This window comes from Suncus etruscus, chromosome 13, assembly GCF_024139225.1.
Source record: "Suncus etruscus isolate mSunEtr1 chromosome 13, mSunEtr1.pri.cur, whole genome shotgun sequence".
NCBI classification, from domain to species: domain Eukaryota; kingdom Metazoa; phylum Chordata; class Mammalia; order Eulipotyphla; family Soricidae; genus Suncus; species Suncus etruscus.
Window position 1 is genome coordinate 49,237,135 of NC_064860.1, and position 16,050 is coordinate 49,253,184.

Here is a 16,050-nt window from a genome sequence, read left to right on the forward strand (position 1 = left end):
AGTCCTCCGTGGATGAAGCCTCACACAAGATCAGATCTTAGGCCTGAGCACGCACCAGAGAAGACAGTCCAGAGAGAAATACTGGGCTTCAGTGATCCAGCACAGTTCTTAGTGTGATTTTTTTCTTCTTGTTGCGATGGTGTTCTTTTCTTGGAAAGAGCGCACAGCCACATAGCGAAGTGGAGTGCTCTGCTGGAGCCTCTTTTCGGCCTACTCCCAAGAGGTTCACACAATAGGATAGTAAATAGACACACACAGTTGGGTCTCACTGGGCAGGTGTAGTTTCATGGATTTTCCCAGACTGACGTCACAAACCTGAGTGAGACTCTTATACTGTCTCAGTATTGTGCTTGTGCTTGGACTGTTCAGACTTTCTACTTCTTCATTCTATTTTGGAAAATAACATGTATCTAAAAATCATTCCATTTCTTCTAGATTTTCCAGCTTAACATAGTATAATATATTAGATTCTCATGCAATTTTGGATTTCTGGGTATTCTGTTGTAATTTCTCCCCTTTCATTTCTGATACAATTGAATTGAATACTTTTACTTTTTATCATTGTAAGCCAGGATTCCTGTATTTCTTTCTTAGTTCATATGTCAGTGATATCTGCTGGTTTTTTTATTTAAAATTTTTTATTTGTAATTGTTATGCTACTCCAGCCAATTAAAGGATATAGTTTTTTTTTTTACTTTTATTGAAACCAATGTGAACTACAAATCTATCACAGTTATATTTAATGTATATAGTCCAACTAATCTTTGGACTCATTTGTTGTTGGTTCCCAGGCATTAACTGTATGAGTTTATATTGTTGATTTTATAGTGTTTTCCCCCTATATTTGCCTTTACTACTGACCTTATCTCTCAGTACCATGTCCCATAAATTTTGGCAAGTTGTTTCTTCATTATCATTAGACTCAAGGAATACTTTTATTTCTTCCTTTATTCTTTTTCAATCAAGCTGTTATTCATTTATTTTTTAATTTATATTTTAAAATTATTTACTTTTTAAAATAATATTTTTATTTAAGCACCATGATTACAAATATTTTGTGGTAGGACTTCAGTCATAAAAAGAACAACACCCTTCATCAGTACAACAGTTGAACCACCAATTCTCCCCATCTCATTCCTCCCTCATCCACTTTATGTATTTGAGACAGGCATTCTACTTCTCTTACTCATTAAAATTGTCATGATAGTGTATCTATCTTTCCTACTGCACTCACCACTCTTTGTGGTAAGCTTCATATAATGAGTCAATCCCACCAGCCCTCATCTCTATCATCTCTGAGTATTACAATAATGTCTTTTATTTTTCTTAAATTCTATAGATGAGCGAGACTTTTTTGTAGCTATCTCTCTCCCTCTGACTTATTTCACTCAGCCTAATAGTTTTCATGTCAATCCATGTATAGGAAAATTTTATGACTTCATCTCTCCTGACAACTGCATAATATTCCATTGTGTATATGTAGCATAATTTATTTAGTCATGTATCTGTTAAAGGGCATCTGGATTACTTCCAGATTTGGGCTATTGTAAATAACATTGCAATAAATATAGGTTTGCAAAAGGCATTTTTGTATTGTGTTTTTGTGTTCTTAGGGTATATCCCTATGAATAGTATAGCTTAGTCATATGGTAGCTCAATTTTCAGTTTTTTTGAGGAATCTCCATATTGTTTTCTAGATTGCATTCCCACTAGCAGTGAATGAGAGTTCCTTTCTCCCCACATCCCCTCCAGCACTGATTGTTCTTGTTCTTTGTGATAGTCTCAATCCCTGTGGCATGAGGTGGTACCTCATGTTGTTTTGATATGTATCTCTCTGATGATTAGTGATGTGGAGCAATTTATCATGTGCCTTTTAGCCATTTATATCTAATACCATGCACAATAGTCAAATCCAAATGAAATAAAGACCTTAACATCTGACCCCAAACTATAAGATATATAGAACAACACAAAGATAAAACACTCCATGATATTAAGACTAAAGACATCTTCAAGGGGGAAAGATCACTGTCCAAACAAGTAGAAGCAAAGATAAACAAATGGGATTATATTAAGCTGAGAATCTTCTGCACCTCAAATAAAATAGTGACTAAGTTACAAAGGCCACCCACAGATTGGGGGAAACTATTCACCCAATATCAATCATATAAGGGACTAATATCTAATATATATAAAGGACTGACAGAACTAAACAAGAAAAAAATCATCTAACTCTATCAAAATTGGGGAGAAGAATTATCAAACACTTCTTCAAAGAGTAAATAAAATTGTCCAGCTGTTATTTACGGCCTATTGTTGAGTCTCCAGGTGTTAAAATTTCTCCATGTTTTTTTTAATGATCAATTTCTATTTGTGTGACTTTGTGGTCTGATAGAATATTTTGTACAATCTTTTGTTTGTAAATTTATGTAAAATAAATTCCCACTACTATTATGTTTTTGCTCATGTATTCCTCTATGTTTCTTAGCAAAATTATTACAAATTTTACAGACCAAAATTTGGTGTGTATATATTGATTATCTTGATCTATTGTTGTCTAAGTCAACAAGTAGTATTCAACCTTTTCTTTAATTACTTTCTTTAGTTTGAATACTATTTAGTCTGATATAAATATTGTTGTCTTAGTTAATTTTTTGTCTCTCATTGGTTTGGCTTGTAGAATTGTTTTTCATCATTTTACTCTGATCCTGTGTCTATCAAGATGTATGGATTTTGTTTCTTCTTTTAAACTTTATTTCTTTTCTTTTAATATTTTTATTGTGATCAAAGTGTATTACAAGTCTTTCACAGTAATATTTAAGGTACATAGTGACAATGAATTAGAGCCATTCCCACCATCAGTGTTGTCCTCCCTCCACCCTGTTCCCAGCATGCACCCTATACCTTCCCCTATTACCCCATGGACTGCTAGTATAACAGGTTTCCTTTGTGTATATATATATATATATATATATATATATACATATATATATACATATACATATATATACATATATATACATATTTATATATTGTGTATATATATATATTGATTTAAAAGAAGAAAGGAAAAAACTAAAACAAAATGACAAACAACACAACAGCAGCAACAAAAAGATTATCACCAAAACAACAACCACAAGAAGAAAAGAAAAAGAAGGAAAAAGGAAAAGAGCGAAAAAGAAAAGAAAATGAAGGGCTAATGTGGCAAGATTTTGTGGGTTTTTTTTTTCCATAGGCACAATAAGTATTAGGAAATTTAGAAATGTAATTCTCTTGGCCTAGGAGATACAGAGTTCTCCATCCTTGAAGCATACCGTCATGGGAGTTGTTTCTTGATTCATCATACCATTCTGTGCCTTTTGATGAGAAAGTTTATTTCATTGACATGTAGGGATATACTTGATATAACAGATATCAATAATGTATTTGTTGATAAAAATATCAATAAAGCCAACAAAGGACTTTCTTGACATTTTACTGTGTAGTGTTGTTTCTTCTATAATTGACTCTTTGGTTTAATAAAAGGCATTTCACTAATTTATTCAGGGCCAATTTAGTTATCATGAATATCAGCATGTCTGTTCATCTGAAAGTATTTTTATTTTTCTCTGTGTATTTGGATTTAGAGAATAGACAGACATGAGATAGGTCCAATACCTTTCTTTCAGGCTGGTTAGACACTCCAGATAGAGATGGGATTCTCTAAAATTTCTGAACAAGAATATTCAGGGTTTTAGGGTGAGAAGGGATAGGTACTAGCTCTACAGGGCACCAATATGGGTTTAGATTACAGATAAGATATAGACCCTATCCCTATCCTAGAGTCAGATAGTATGTGCAGGAAGGTATAGGGTTTTTCAGCCTTGCAGGCATGTGACTATTTGGGGGTTTGGGGCAGAAAGGGGAATTTTTCTTTCATTTCTGTGTGTGTGTGTGTGTGTTTGTGTGTGTTTATCACATCTGGCATTACTAAGCTTGTGTGCTTAGGGATCACTTCTGATAGAACTCTGGGAACCATATGGGTTTCCTGGGATTGAACATAGGTAGGCTACGAACAAGTTTTCTGGTCCAAGCTATTTTCTTTTAATAACTTCAAATATATGTTATTCTTTTTCTTTTTCTATTTCTCTTTTCCTTCCTCCTTTCTTTCTACCTTCATCCCTCCTTTCCTCCTTCCCTTCCTCCTTTTCTCCCTCCTTTCCTCTCTCTCTCACTCATTCCGTTTATTCTTTCTTTCTTTCTTTCTTTCTTTCTTTCTTTCTTTCTTTCTTTCTTTCTTTCTTTCTTTCTTTCTTTCTTTCTTTCTTTCTTTCTTTCTTTTCTTTCTTTTCTCTTCTTTCTTTCTCTTCTTCCTCTTTCTCTTTCTCTTCCTTCTTTTTCTTTCTTTCTGTCTATCTTTCATCTTTCTGTTCTTTCCTTGTTTTTATTTCTTCTTTCTTCTTCTTTCCTTTTTCTTCCTTCCTTTTCTTTTTCTTTCTTCTGTTTTATTATTTTATATCTTTTTTTACTTTCATCTTTCTTTTCCTTCCTTCCTTCCTTCCTTCCTTCCTTCCTTCCTTCCTTCCTTCCTTCCTTCCTTCCTTCCTTCCTTCCTTCCTTCCTTCCTTCCTTTCTTTTTCTTTCTTTCTTATGTGCTTAGGATATGAATATCTTTGGTCTATAGCATACTGTTTTATTTATTTATATGCAGTGAAAAACTACAAATGGTTAGGCTCTTGTATTATTCCAAAAACATTAAAAAAAGTTTAGTTTTTGTATTCTTGGAGTTCATATACTAATGCAGTGACTGAAAAATACTTTCTAAAACAAGTCACATAGTACATATTATTCCCAATCTGCCAAAGGTTTCTAAGTTGCAATTACTTAACTCTATTATCATAGCATGTAAAAATCTCTTCATATACACATGATTTAGTGGTGTTCAAATCATGTAAATATGCGGTATCATGTAAACATGCTGTGAATGTGAAAATCCCCCAACTATATATGAATGTTGTGACCTTATTATCATATATATTTATATATGCAAAGACAAAGTAAGAGAGCTTCGACTCATAGATTGTTTTAATCTAATACTTTCTGTGGACAGAAACTACAGTGGAAAAATAACAAGTAAAGACATAGGTGGTCAAATGATAAATCATGTACACAGAGCATATTCCAAGAAGTAGAGCATTTTAAAATCACAGAGGCAATGTATTGATAACAGCTATAAACCCAAATAGTAACAGTGCTTTATAAACAGATCCTCACCAATAATAACATCAAGCATTTTTAATCGTTATAAAATTCTATTTCTTCACTGAGGAACTAAATGTCTAGTTCCCTTTCATCTTTGGCCTCTTGAGATCTTCAGAAACTGTGTCTACCTAGTTAAAATTAGGGGATTAGAACATACAAAAATTTAATTTAATGGGATTAGTAAAGCTGATTTCAACATATATAACTCAATCTCCTACGTTCCACAATGTTTAAGAAAAGAAAATATGTAAATAAGCTTGTTCAGGAACATAAAAGGCAGGATTTATAAACAGTATGTGGCATAGGCCATGTTGGCTAGTTAAATCTACAATCCAGGGAAAAAATTGCTTATTGTCTTAAAGAAAGTAGGGTCCATAGCATCGGAAGAAACTGGGGAGGGGTAAGGTGCAGACCTTGAATTTACGTGGCTCAGTTTTGTCCCTAGTACTACATTGTCTACTTCCAGGGCATGGCCCTAGAGTGCGCTGAGTACCAAGAGATGTAGCTTTAATGTTTTCTGAGCACTCCAAAAATATATCTTTTAAAACACTGCATCCACTGCCCTCATATTGAATCATCCTACATGATTTATTAATAATAATCCCAAGGCCCCTGAGCACCAGCTGGTTGCCATCTCAGCCCTCTTCACTGAAACAGAAAGGTAGTGAAGCATAAATATTTAGGATACATATGAACCTAGGGGTACTGAATGCATCTGAACATCTCCCTCCCCCCTGTAGTTCAACTGTTCCATAATAGACACTGGGATGTGGGAAACAGAATATATGTCACTTCTATCAGATCCTCAAAATACTACACAATTCTCTTTACTGTTCTTTACTATATGCTCAAAATGTAAAGATTCCACGTGGTGGAATTTTGTAAATCTGTGCATGGAGAGGAGTTAGCTACTGCTGCTTTATAACTTTCAATGAATCACGATATTGCAAAAAAATATCTAAAATTTATTGTGTTAAACTAGTTAGATTCTTGGTATATCTTTAAAAGCAACAACAGATAGTGACCTTGACCAATATTTTAGTTCTGTAACTGACAGAGCAGAATGTTCTAGGCAGAAAAAGTCTTGAGTCTGGATCTAGTTTAGTGTGTTGGAGGATTCCAGAACATCTGGAATGGAATTAGCACAGATGAGGTCTGGAGATAAAGCACAAATCATATAGTGCCATTGTTCAATTCAGCTTGTATTATGAGTAAGAGGATTTAGATCAAATAAGCAATAGAATATAACTTTCGTAAAAATTGAGCTGCTTGGCCCTCAGCTAAGAAATTATGTGAAGGGAAATAAAAACAGAGCCATCTTTTAGGCAGCTACTATAATAAACTACTTGAGGATGACCTGATGATGTAACTTTGGTCAGGAGATTACCTGTGTAAATTGGGAGAAAAAGATGAATCAGGGATAAATACTAAATTTCCAACATTGGTGGTAGAAGAATATGATTACTGTTAACTAAAGAGATGTTACTTTTGTTGAGAGAAGAGTCATGTAAGGAAGACAACATGTGAGCATGTTAAATTTAAGATGCTTTATATATACCTAGAGTTAGTGTAGCTCTAAAGAATAGGAGCTTAAATTTAAAATTATGTGATGTGAGTTTTTTTGTTTTTGATTTTGTTTTTTTGTGTGTTTGAGGACACATTCAACTGTGCTCAGGGGTTATTCTTAGCTCTGTGTTCAAATATCACTCATGGCAGTGTTCTAGGCCCAGGGTACCATATTGGATGCCAGTCATTGAACCCAGGTTAGTCCCTGGTCGGTCGCATGCAAGACAAATGAAATACAACTGTGTTATAACACAGGCCCAGTCAGGGATGTGAGTATTTTAAAGAAATGTCATTAACTCCAGTTCTAGGTTCCCCAATATTTATAAGCAGAAGAGTTAAGAAGACAAAGGTAAATAGTTTGAGCAGAATTTTCTCTGATAAATATAACAGGGAAGAAAATTGCTTATTGACAATAATCTTTCACATGTTTCGAAGAGTGCCAGCTAATACTATTACTACTGACAAATCAATTCATACAAGGATCTATGTGCTCATAGAATTACTTCTAGCAGGCTTGGGGGACCTTATGAGATTCTGTGAATATAAACTACATTGACTGTGTGCAAAGCAAATCTCTACCCATTGTACAGACTTTAATGGTTTTTTTATGACTTTTATCATGATTATCATTATAATTTCAGTGCTGATATGAGATTTTGTAATTACATTAAGTATTAAGGAAAGAAAGAGAAAAGAAAGAGGAAAGAAAGAAAGAAGCAAAGTAGAGATGAAAGAAAGAAAGAAAGAAAGAAAGAAAGGAAAGAAGAAAGAAAGAAAGAAAGAAAGAAGAAAGAAAGAAAGAAAGAAAGAAAGAAAGAAAGAAAGAAGAAGAAGAAGGAAGGAAGGAAGGAAGGAAGGAAGGAAGGAAGGAAGGAAGGAAGGAAGGAAGGAAGGAAGGAAGGAAGGAAGGAAGAAAGGAAGGAAGGAAGGAAGGAAGGAAGAAAGTAAGAAAAAAGAAAGGAAGGAAGAATGAAAGAAAGAAAGAAAGAAAGAAAGAAAGAAAGAAAGAAAGAAAGAAAGAGAAGGAAAGAAAGAAAGAAAGAAAGTAAGAAAGAAAGTAAGAAAGAAAGGAAGGAAGGAAGGAAGAAAGGAAGGAAGGAAGGAAGAAAGAAAGAAGGAGAAAGAGAAAAGAAAGAAAGAAAGAAAGAAGAAAGAAAGAAAGAAAGAAAGAAAGAAAGAAAGAAAGAAAGAAAGAAAGAAAGAAAGAAAGAAAGAAAGAAAGGAAGGAAGAAAGAATGGAAAGAAAGAAAGAAAGAAAGAAAGGAAGGAAGGAAGGTAGGAAGGAGGAAGGAAGAAAGGGAGGAAGGAAGGAAGAAGAAAGAAAGAAAGAACGGATGAAAGGAAGGAAGGAAGAAGAAAGAAAGAAAGAAAGAAAGAAGAAAGAAGAAAGAAAGAAAGAAAGAAAGAAAGAAAGAAAGAAAGAAAGAAAGAAAGAAAGAAAGAAAGAAAGAAAGAAAGAAAGAAAGAAAAAAAGAAGGACGGAGGAAGAATGAAAGAAAGAAGGAAGAAAGGAAGGGAGGAAGGGAGTAAGTGAGGAAGGAAGGAAGGAAGAAAGAAAGAAAGAAAGAAAGAGAGAAAGAAAGAAAGTGAAAAAGAAAGAAAGAAGAAAGAAAGAAAGAAAGAGAAAAGAAGAAAGAAAGAAAGAAAGAAAAAGAAAGAAGGAAGGAAGGAAGGAGGAAGGAAGGAAAGAAAGAAAGAAGGAAAGAAAGAAAGAAAGAAAGAAAGAAGAAAGAAAGAAAGAAAGAAAGAAAGAAAGAAAGAAAGAAAGAAAGAAAGAAAGAAAGAAAGAAAAGAGAAGAAAGAAAAGAAAGAAAGAAAGAAAGAAAGGGAAAAAGGGAAAGCAGGAAGGAAGGAAAAAGAATGAAAAAAGAAAAAACAAAACAAAGAAAAAAAGAAAAGACAGGCTAACATTGAATCACAAAGAAATTGGGAGTTTAATGTAAGAACTCAAGAAATCCTTTCTTTTTAGATATTAGAATCAGAGAATATTGGAGAATATCCCCTTTATCATTTCCTAAAGGATCAAAGGATAAAATCCTTATTTTGAGATTTTTGTTTGCAATCACATAGAAGTGTGCATAAGAATTCAGTCGATCAATTCTTTATTACATTGACAACAGCAGTCTATAACCTATGGATCCTTCCTAAAACAGTATTTTCGGTTTTTCTTCTCCACACGACACCTCTTCTTGCTATGGGATGTGTCTCTGTCATCTTAGGTTATTTTTCTCCAATCCACCCTTTCTTATTTTTTTTTTTTTGTTTGGGCAACACCTAGTGATGGTTGGAGGTTGCTCCTGGCTCTGCACTCAGCAACTATTCCTTGTGCCACTTGGGGGAACCATATGGGATGCAGGAGATTGAACTTTGTTGGCTGTGTACAAGGCAAACTGCCTATCTGCTATACTCTCTCTCCAGACCTCTTATGAGTCTTCTCTTTAATATTGGCCTTCAAAAAGCGACACCCAGGGCCCGGAGAGATGGCATAGCGGCGTTTGCCTTGCAAGCAGCCGATCCAGTACCAAAGGTGGTTGGTTCGAATCCCGGTGTCCCATATGGCATCGCCGGGTGTGGCCCAAAAACCAAAAACCAAAAAAAAAAAAAAAGCGACACCCAAACTTGCTTGTGATAAACATTACCACATAATGTTGTTTTCCTTTTGGAAATTTAAGTTATTTTTCTTCTAGGGTATAAATATATCCAATGCATACTAAGTATGCTGCCATATTTGGTATTTACAACAAAGCACAAGTTTGACATTATTATTTGCTAATTAAGTGGAAAAAATCAAGATCTTAAAGTTAAATACATTATTTGGGACATACTGATAGATCATCTACTCACTGTAAAGACTTCATTGATTTACAATTTCAAGTTAATACTATAGGTATTCTTATATATGATACATATGGATTGAGAATATATATTTTTCATTGTGAATAGAATCAAATTATATTCGTACTGCCTTAGAATATATGAAACAATGAATTAATAATACTTAAGTATTATCTTTTTTTGATATTATATCATATTTATTTTCTTCTAAATAAACTGATTCTTTCATTGTTTATTTTTGTGTGTTTGTTTGGGGTCACATCTATGTGCAGTGCTCAGGGTTTACTTCTGATTTTTTCATTTATGGATTACTTTTGGAGGGCTTGAAAATTATATGAGGTGTGTGTAATTAAATTCTTACATTTGGGGCCCGGAGAGATAGCACAGCGGTGTTTGCCTTGCAAGCAGCCGATCCAGGACCAAAGGTGGTTGGTTCGAATACCGGTGTCCCATATGGTCCCCTGAGCCTGCCAGGAGCTATTTCTGAGCAGACAGCCAGGAGTAACCCCTGAGCACCGCCGGGTGTGGCCCAAAAACCAAAAAAAAAAAAAAAAAAAAAATTCTTACATTTGAATGTAAGGCAAGCACCTTATCCACTGCACCCTATCACCAAACCAGAATTGTCATTTTAAAAGAGAATGAGAAAGCAAATATATTCTAAGTACAAAATAATTTTGGCAATACCAATGTTATGTGGAGAACATCCTCTTTATTTTAAAACTTGTATTTGTAAATCAGTCACCAAAAACATTTTTAAAAATCAGAGTTAAAAATATTCTTAAATAATATCATCCTTGTTTTAAAAGGATAATGGTAACTATAAAGAAAGAATTGTAAAATAACTAAAACTGCCACTAAAAAATATCTCTAGAGCAAACACATATCATTTCTTCTTTTTTATTTCATCATTATAACCTCTATAGTCTCACTGAATTTTTCCAAAACACCAATTTAGTGAGAAATATGATTTTTTTTGTAAAGTGGCTGTAGGAATTAAGCTCAAGATGCATATGTACAAGTTGCCAAGTTTCTGCATCTTGATTTGATTTTTGGTATTCTATTATGTCTTCTACATATGTTTTGGAGAAAATTATATGTGCTGTGATTTGAAATTTTAAAATGTTCTCTGTATCTCTTGACTAAGGCCAATTTTATTATAGATTTTGATATTTGAGTAATTTTTAAAATTGTGATAGATTTAAACTTGAATTGAAATTGAAACGATAGGGAAAATTTTGGCAGTGAAGCCACATTTTAGTAAAGATATTTTAGGGGCAACATAACTATTGGAGAAAAATAAAACTGGAAAATTATACATGTGCAAATGAGTTTATAACTGAGTATATTATACATAGCATTCATAATGCGAAATTATGCAATTGTTAATAATATTAAGATGTGGTACATATAACTGTCCTATTTATTTTAGTACATCTAACATTTTCTTTATTAGGATTGAAGAAGTTCTGACTGTTTTCTGTTTTTCCATAATGATATGTTGTACTAATAATATTCTTGTCTACAGCAACAACATTTCTTGCCAAAATGTAATGTAAAAGAGCCCAGGAGCAAATGAAAAACAAATGTAGTTGAAAAGATAACTTATTTTTTGCTCTGATAAAATTCTTAAGATGGTGTTATTTTACCGTGAGAAATATTGCCCAAGTTAATACTAAATAGCAAGTCAAAGCCAACTTTTCTTTCTTCCTGATTTAAGTCACACCTGGCAGTCCTCAGGAGTTGCTTCCTGGTTCGGAGTCACTCTTGGTCATGCTCAGGAGGTCACGTGGTGCTAGGAACAGAACCTGGGACTCTGCGTAATCTCTGTGTCACCAAAGTAAAAATTTTCTACAGTATCCTAAGCAATGATTTATGACTTGTTCCAAACCTTCCCCAAATCCTCTTTTTCCTTATTTCTTACTACCTTGTTTCTTTTCTTTCCAAGGCTGATTTACTTGCATATCTCTAAATTTTGTAACCATCTTCAAGCTTGGTTCTTTTTTCTTTTTTATTATTAATGTTTTGAAATGTAGTCACTGTGGAATGACAAAGTAATTTATAATTGGATTCCAGACATACTCTGTTTCAATACTGATCCCTTCACCAGTGTCTATTTCACTACCCCAATGGCATTTCCCCTTCTTGCCTCTCATTCACCAGTCTGCTTCTACAAGAGGCACTATTTTTTTTCTTTATAAGCTTCTGCACTATGGTTTATAGTATTGTTGCTGATAGGATTTCATATAAACAGTCACCACCTTTTAGTACCACTATCTCCTCACTTCCTTCCACCAAAGAGCTAGCCCACTTTCTGTCTTATCCTACCAGCACCCACAAGTGCCATGTTTCCTACTGAATATCAGTTTTCATGTTCGTTGTTTCCATTGTCTTTGTATATTTCATCATTATGGATTTTTTATAATTTGCATATAAGAGTGATCATTTTGTATTTGTCTCTATTAATTTTACTAACTTCACTCAGGATGAAACACTCCACATCACTCCATGATCCAGAAAATTCATACTCCATTAAGTTTATGTGCCATAGTTTGCTTATTCAGTCATCTATTCTTAGACACTTAGATTGGTTTTAGTTTCTGGCAACTGTAGATAGTATTGCAAGGAACATAGTATAAATGTATTTTTTTCTTTTGGGGGAACACTGAGTCTGTCCTGGGTTATCTGCATACAAGGCAAATGTCCTACTGCTTGTGTCATTGCTTTGGCCCTGATCAGGATATCTAATATAGTCCCTTGAGTGCAGTGTCAGGAAGGAATAAGCCCTAAGCACTGCTGAGATTAGCTAAAAAAAAAAAAAGAAAAAGAAAAGGTAGAAAAATTAGTGGAAATATAAATATATAAGTAGGCTTTTAGATATGTATGTATAAAATAATTTCATGCACAAAGATGCATAAGCTTAATGACCTGCAGAAAAAATGTTTGATAAAACTCTTTTGAGACATTTTCATTATTCTATGATATGTATGAAGTCTCTTGCTGATATTTCCATTAACGAGAGAATCTGAGGATTTGTCCAAGCATTATAATTTAAATTACTTTCATTTAAATAATTTGAAAGGAAATAAAATGAACCATCAGATTTCAAATGTGCAATAAGTAACTAGGTAAAAATGTAACAACTGAATGTAAGCATTTTATTGTTCTGTAATTGCACAGATGGGAGTGGGAAGGAGGAGATGCTGATAGTGGTGCCTAAGTAATTAGTTGTATTTCTTCTTTTTGCTACTATACAAAAAAGTAGGCAGACAATGGGACTTGAATATTATTGGGGATACAAATCCATTGATTTAATAACAGGTATTTAAGCACCTGGGAAATATCTAATACCAATTCTTATATTTTCATCTCTTTAATTTTAGTTTGTCAACCAAGTATCACATTAGAGTTAAAGCATCCTTTAGTAAGTGCTTTCATGTTCTTTTTTTCTCTTCTTGCCCTATTAAACTTTCCATCAGCATGTCACTTCCCAGCAATTCAATTCTCATTATTCCTTATGAAATGTCCTATCATAGTCATATTTGGTCATATTATTTTTGCAGCTTTAAATAAACACTTATTTAATTTTTATTACTAAATGTGGTCAACATATCTCACAACCTTGTAAGTTTCCAGGCAATAAATTGTATTCTCATTCTCTGAGGTAGTGTTACTGTAGGAAGGTGAGATGTAATCAAAGACAATGGAAAACCCTTCCAATATAAGGCCAAGAATTTTCATCTAGGGGCCTGGGCGGTGGCGCTAGAGGTAAGGTGTCTGCTTTGCCAGCGCTAGCCTAGGAGGGACCGTGGTTCGATCCCCCGGCATCCCATATGGTCCCCCAAGCCAGGAGTCACTTCTGAGCATCACCGGGTGTGGCCCAAAAACTAAAAAAAAAAAAAAAAAAAAAAAAAAAAAAAAAAGGATTTTCACCTAGACTGGAAGGGGGAACAACTCTCCCAAATATTTTATGCTGTAAATGGCTTGAAAGAAGGTAGAGAAGCTGAAACTTCCAACAGTCCTTTAGAGTTCTGACACACAGTGACATGTTACAATTGATATATACCAAGATTGTTCAGTCACCCATTTTGCCACTCTGGCACTACCTTTCAGACCCTAACAAAAAATCCTGAATCAAGACCCCAGTGTAGTCTACCATCATCTCTCTGCTTTAGAGTGAACTTTGGACTTTCAAATCCTTGGTCTCTGATTTTTACTTCAGGTCTCTCACATTCAAGTCTTTTTTTTAACCCCATCTCAGTGCCTGCTTTTTAATTTTTTAACTGTAATTAATTTACTTTGGGGGGTTTGGGGCCACACCCTGTTGCACTAGGGGTTATTCCTGGCTCTGCACTCAGAAATCACTCCTGGCAGGCTTGAGGGACCACATAGAATGCCAGGGGTCGAACCCGCGCCTGTCTGGAATTGACCATGTGCATGGCAAATGCCTTAATACTGTTCTATCACTCAGACCCCTTACATTCAAGTGTTTATTTGAGATTCTCAGCACCTGGATAGCCCCCATCTACCAACAACCTGGCTTTTACTATTACCTTTGCACTTAGGAATTCTCCAAATGTTTCCTTCTGTTAGAAAAGTCAGTGCTAATATACTCATTATGGCCTTGCATAATCTGAGTTTATAGTTACAGTCATTCAGGCACTCTCTTCAAATACCAATGAACTATGTTCAATCTTATTTTTTTACACTTTTATTGCTTTAAGTACTAAAACTCTAGGAACAGACCCTTCATCTCATTAAAATACAAAACTTTTCTTTTATCTCAATAACATTTTCAGAAGAATAACATAGCATAAGGAAAAGTTGAGGCAGTGATGATCCAAGGTAGAAAATGATAATATTTTTTTAAAATCTGAGAATATAAGAAGGTGACATTTCATGTGTAAGAAGTTTCCATATAAGTAGCCAAAAAAGCCTAAAACTGCAGCTTTACATAAAAAATAAGGAAAATATTCTTCTACTTGAAAAAGTATAAAGCAACATTAAAATATATAACATACACATTAAAACATTTATCTCAATATATATTTTCTATATAACTAAAGTGTATACTCAAGAAGATGAATTTTCATGCACTCATAGATTATAGAGGTTAAATATTATGGAAGAAAAATATTCACTAATAATAAACATGGTACATATATATATACATATATATGGAGGGTATATATATATATATATATATATATATATGGAGGATAGCTGTGAGGGGTCCTTTGGATACTGGTGGAAGTGGGCTTTTTGGTTTTGAGAATGGTGTTGGAATGATGTATCATGGAAATATTAATAGTATTGAAAATTTGGGTACCTCAAAAAGGTGATAGGAAGGGGCTGGAGTGGTGGCACAGTGGTAGGGTGTTTGCCTTGCACATGATTCAATCCCATATGGTCCCCCAATGCATAATCAGGAGTAACCCCTGAGTGTCACCCGGTGTGGCCCAAAAAAGCAAAAAGAATAAAAAAGAAAAAAGAAAAGAAAAAGGAAAAGAAAAAAAAGTGATGAAACAAAGGTATTTTCACAGATACTGAATGGCCCTATTTTATCAGTAATATTTTCCCAGTGAAGGCTTAGCACTACACAAATGGAGAAATCTGCCAAATTAAGACTATACTTTCAGGGATAATTTCTATAGTATGTTACTAGAGAAGTTTCTCTGATAGTGTAGAGCACCCGAAGCCACGAAGAGGAGCCAGAGCATCCTCTCCTGAGCATGAAACCCGCTCTAGGTGTCACTTCTGCGGCTGCCTTTTGCCATTGGTGATCGTTCTTTCCTTCCTTTGGAAGGGAAAAAAAGAAAGAAAGAAATCTGCCAAATAATTGTTTCATGGGAACAGTTGAACAATTGATACTTCCTGGCTATCTCAATCTATCCAGAAGGCACATATTGTGTAATCTCACCAGACCTCCTCAAGAATGAGGTATTTTCCCTACTTTAAAATTTGCATCCTATTATCTGAGGACCTACTTTTTTCTCCTCTGGGCCCTGCCTAAAACCTGTGTATATGCTTTAACAAATATCTTTTTTTATTTCTAACTTTAATTTATTTTATACTGAGTCAGGTAAGGCACTGGTAACTTTCACATCATAGAAAATATTAGTCATATAGTTTTCAATATAATTAATATTAACATAATACTGTGTAAAAATAACCAAGTTGATGGAACAGGGAGATAGTACAGGGGGAGGTCATATGCACCTATTAGGTCATGCACCTAATCCTGGTATCACTTGGTTTCTCAGGCATCTCAAGTTACAGCCTCCTAGAGAAGTCCTAATGACACCATTAGGACAACAATGGGCACCATGAAGGTTATCCTACTGGTCTACAGCACTCAGGAATGAGAATCTCTAGGCTCTACACTGAATTACCAGCCTGGTTAGTAGA

General features: G+C 34.3%; 1 non-coding gene across 1 annotated transcript; it reads left to right on the forward strand.

The window, feature by feature from the left end:
• The first annotated feature begins 15,265 nt into the window (after positions 1 to 15,265).
• On the forward strand, positions 15,266 to 15,474 carry LOC126026542 (small nucleolar RNA U3). Its single transcript, XR_007501776.1, has one exon. It is a non-coding gene; the product is annotated as a small nucleolar RNA U3 (small nucleolar RNA).
• The last annotated feature ends 576 nt before the right edge of the window (positions 15,475 to 16,050 follow it).